This window comes from Pezoporus occidentalis, unplaced genomic scaffold, assembly GCF_034315485.1.
Source record: "Pezoporus occidentalis ecotype Australia unplaced genomic scaffold, CSIRO_AGI_Poc_V1 ctg31, whole genome shotgun sequence".
NCBI lineage: Eukaryota > Metazoa > Chordata > Aves > Psittaciformes > Psittacidae > Pezoporus > Pezoporus occidentalis.
The window spans coordinates 152,501-157,500 of record NW_026915052.1 but is presented as its reverse complement, the minus strand read 5'-3'; positions in this window follow the sequence as shown (position 1 = coordinate 157,500).

Genomic DNA, 5,000 nt, shown 5'->3' with positions numbered 1-5,000 from the left:
TTGATTGTTGTTGCTTCCTGCAGAGGATTAATAAAAAAGGTTCTCTCTCACCTCCCCCTCCCCCATCCCTCACCCCAATATATTTTCCAAGGAAATTAAAACCATATATGAAAGGACAATTTGCCAAAAGCATCTTGCTTACAAGGAAAAACCCCACGTTTTTAAGTGCCCATGTGTACTTACGTATCAGGCTTTCGATTTTAATAGTCAAACAGGAAAAAGACGCCCCACCTTCCATGATCATAACATGATAAGCTTAAGGAAGGAAAGTCTGTTTGTTTGTTTGTTTTATGTGACCTCAAGGATCTTCTTAGAGGGGAATTTCAACATGCTGTTCTATACATATCAATACAAATATGGCCAGGAAAAGATGTTATTACAAGTGATCCTACTGTTCTGTTAAAAAGTGTCAAACTGAAGCCTAAAAACACAGAAGCACAGATCCGATCACATATTACATATGATTGCATAAATATCTTCTTTTATTTTGATTTCCTTTTCTTTGCTACAGCAAATACACTCTGAAGAGGGTTGTGCTTAGTAAGGGTTTTGTTGCCATAATTGTTGTACAAGTACGAAAGAACCCTATTACTTGTATAATGTCACAGAAATAATATATATATTTAGCATGAGAAATATTTTTTTCTAGTTAGGAAAAAACTGAGGCATGTAGCCTGAACACTGGAACGCCTTCAGCATGAGGACTCGACCTGAAAAGAAGTTGTGTGTTGACCTCTTTCCTGTACAAGTATTTAAAAAGTCTGATAACTGTGACCAATATATACATGAGAGAGATTTGTGTCTTGCACAGTAGAAGGAACATAAGAAGTTTTAGGAACAAAATTTGCAACATAATGGAAAATACCTGCTTCCCCCAGCCTTCTAACCTGAATCCCTTTGCCTTTCTAGATTAAAAAGTCTTCCAACCATATTCAGTAAAGTAGATTTGATTAGATTTCCAGTAGCATATCAACTGCATTAGAGAATTTTAAACTTGCAGTTTTGGTTGCTTGACAAGGATTAAAAAAATATCTCTTTAGTTCTACCACAAACAAAACACTGGAAGAAATAACAGCAGTGAAGTATTATTCCCCCTAGATGTGTCAGCTGCATAATCAGATCTTCAGCTGTATTAGTACAATTCTTGAATTTCTGGATCTCTGCTTCCTTACATCTATGCTAGCATAAGAAAAGCACTGCCAATTTGTCCATTTAAAGCAATCAAGATAACTATAAAGCAGTCTCAATATTTTTTTTATTTCAAACGACACCGACTTTACATGAAAACAACCAAGACCATAAAAAACGATCAGCTTCAAGCAATCATAATCTACTAAAGAAGGTAAGACTGTAATAACAAATTGGAGATGGCTGGAAAGAAATTGCTTTTGATGAGGAGACGGACAAAGGAAGAAAAGAAAGTGAAAAAAAAATATGAAAGAGCTGGGTTAACACGTATCAGTCACTTAAATACAGCTGATGCTGACTTTTTGTAATGTTGAACATGAAGCATGTACTGAAGTTAGGGGCACTGTGATTTAAGAAAATCTCAGAAAACACCATACTTTTATATGTCTTGTTCTCATCATATCAGCATGATTGATGCCTCACTGCATGCATACATAACACAATGCTTCCAAAAACCGAGGATTAACTGTAATTCTGTTAGATTTATTTTTTATATTTGATCATAGGTGCAAAAGATATTCTGAAATATGCAAAAATGTGCAAAAATATAACTGCAGAAAAATAACACAGTGCTCTTTACTGTTGGTTACTTTTGAAGTTTTCCTAAACAAGCACTGAAATTTAGCAGTCATCCTTAGTTAATAAAGCTACTTAAAACCAGCATAAATCATGCAGCTATAGATTTGTGCACGCAAGGATAATCTATGACATCCATCCTACTTTTGCTTAGAATAGTAGTCAAAACATTTTTGCTTCTTGCAGGTCATGCTGATCTGTAGTATAATTTGAATTCTCAAGCTGTTATCCACACATCATTCCCCACAACTTTCCAAAATAAAAAAGAATTTCCACTTCTTTAATTAAAACGAGCTACAATGTGTCCTTGGCTGGGTCCTGACTTACTGCTATGGAGAGCCTTGAATTTGGGGGTCAGATCCTCAGGTGAGGTAAACTGATAAAGCCCAGCTGGAATTAATGGGGCTATCCCAATTTACCTAACTGAGGATATAGTCTTTTTGTGTTTCTAGCATTAAGCACTGCCAACTGTTTTCAAATACACCTGAAGTGGCTGAATGGCATTATTACTAATTGATGTCTATACAGATGGGTATAATGTGTTTTACAGATTTTTGTGCCAGATTCCACCCACAGGAATGCTAGACTAAATCAGAAGTAATGCCACTGAAAAGAAAATATAGTAGAGAGAAGGAACAGCACATGTTGAAACTGAAAATACATCTAACTGTTAGCTGTGCGATTGTTTGCACACTGCTGTTTGAGAAACCAACCAGTTCTGGGTAGAACAAGGTAGCAGTTCAACAGTACTCGTGTACAACTAAACAAGTTGTGCGTGACAATAATTTCCTGATTTTCCTTATGAGAAACATCAATTACATCATGGTTATGTAACTATATTCTTATCCAGGTAACAATTTTCATTGCTTGTATTGCAGACAGGAGCTCTGCAGCCAAGAAACATGCATAATTAGTAAAAAAAAAAAAGTTTATAAATGATGATGAAGAGCTTCTAAGATTTACTGTGTCACAAAATTCTCCCAGTGTTTCTCCCAGTTTCCAGCTCCCTATATGGTTAATCAAGCACTAATTGATTTGTAACAACGCCACAAGGTGAGCTGCAGTACAACCACTCAGATTTTCTACTGAGGGAGACTATTTTGTCATGGGATGAAGGTTCTTCATCTTAACCAAGAATGGTTATGTCCATTTCCCATTAAATCCATTCAGAGTGCAGTTAGCTGTATGAAGGAAGAGGTGTGTAGTTGTCACTCCTGAAATGGTACTTCTTCATGTAGAGGAGCATTAATCACTTGAGGGATTTACAGATCAAAGCCACAGCCTGTTCTGGTGCCAACAGTGGCCTTAGAGAAGAGAGTGGTAGAGAGAGACTCCTCTTACATGCTCTACATTGTACTGGTGAAGAGCTGGGCCACTGTATTCTGCAGAGCTATAATCTCTACATTGCTACGTCCTTTATCTTTACATACAGTGATTCATAGTAATCCGCTTGAGATGTGACAGACATTAATTTCAGTGACTGTATCCTCATCCATGGTGGAAGAGGTGTAGCCTTTTGGCAAGCCCTGAATGGGAAACAATGTTTTGGGTAAGTCTGTATGGATATATACTATGAAAAAATTGACTGTGGACACCAGCAGCAGTACAATCCTGCACTAGAGCTGACAAAGTCAGCAGAGAATACCGTACAGTAGTCCAGGAATAGCTCAAAGCTGTAATCTCTCGAGTCCACACAGCATCTGGCCCTCTCAGCCCTGAGGCCCTGCATGGAGGGGTGTCCCGGTTTCAGCTGGGATAGAGTTAATTTTCTTCCCAGTAGCTGGTGCAGCGCTGTGTTTTGGCTTTAATCTGAGAGCAATGCTGATAACACACCAATGTTTTAGGTGTTGCTAAGTAGTGCTTACCCTGATCAAGGACATTATAGTCTCTCATGCTCTGCTAGTGAGGAGGGACACAAGAAGCTGGGAGGAAGCAGACAGGACACCTGACCCAAAGTAGCCAAAGAGTATTCCATACCACAGCACATCATGCCCTGTATATAGACTGGGAGGAGTTACCCAGAAGGCCCAGATCAGTGCTCAAGTCAGGCTGGGTACTGGTTAGTGGGTGGTGAGCAATTGCACTGTGCATCACTTGTGTTTGTTGTTTGTTTTTCCTTTCCCCTTTTAGTTTTATATTCTCTCTCCTTGTTATTTCCCTTATCATCATCATTATTATAGGTATAGTACGTTGTACTTTGGTTATTGCACTGTTCTTATCTCAGCCCGTGGGTTTTACATTCCTTTGATTCTCTTCTCCATTCTGCCTGGGGTGGGGAAGGGGATGATGAGCGAGCATCTGCATGGTGATGAGTTACTGGCTATGTTTAAACCATGACAAGGGGTTGCCTAACCCTCACAGCACTCTCCCACCCTAGTTAGCTGCATAATCAGGTCAGCAACACTGTGTGGCCAGCTTGCCAGAAGTTGCAGAAGTGGACCAAGGCTGATCTACTGGAAGACAGAGATAGGGAGTGACAAACACGCAACAGTCAAGAAAAACCTGGGACAAGAGCAGAGAAGGAGCTGCAAGAGATGAACGAGAAGTTATTTCAAAGCTGATTATCTCTATTGCTATTTTATTTTTGTGAGATATTCAATGAAACAGAGCCTGACATTTTAGAATATGCTCCTCATACTGTGCCAGTAATGGCTGTAAGGGTATGCAGCTGACTACTTGAAATCTATCAGTCCTCAGCAGCATCTGAGACTAGTTTAAAAGGCCCATTATAGTGTGCAAATGTGAGACACTGTGAAGTCTGTATGTCACTTATGAAACAGTAGACTAGCCCTGAGAAATTGACAACAGTGGCTTGTGCCAAGGAACCACTGATCAGTAAAGGACTGTTTTCTCTCGTGAAATATTTCTTGCTCCAGCATGCATCTGTAGCATGTAGGCAAGTTTACTTATGAAATAGCCTTTTTTCAAATACTTCCCATACACAGTATTACTTGTGCTCAGTGCTATTGAAAGTAGGAAGCCTGATTCTCCTTATGCTGGGTTGAGCCTCAGGACTAAAGCAACAGCACAAAACAATTTGCCTGGTTTGTAAACTGAGAACATTTTCCATGTGACTGAATGGAACAGGAAGCACATGTTGAGAGCCCCCAAGTACCATTTCCGCAGAAGGATTCTGTTCACTGCAATGAGACCTTTAAAAATATCCAAGATGTGAAAAGATATTTGAGAAATTTTCATGGAGAATTTTTAGTACCCTCTGCTGTAATAAGCAGAAG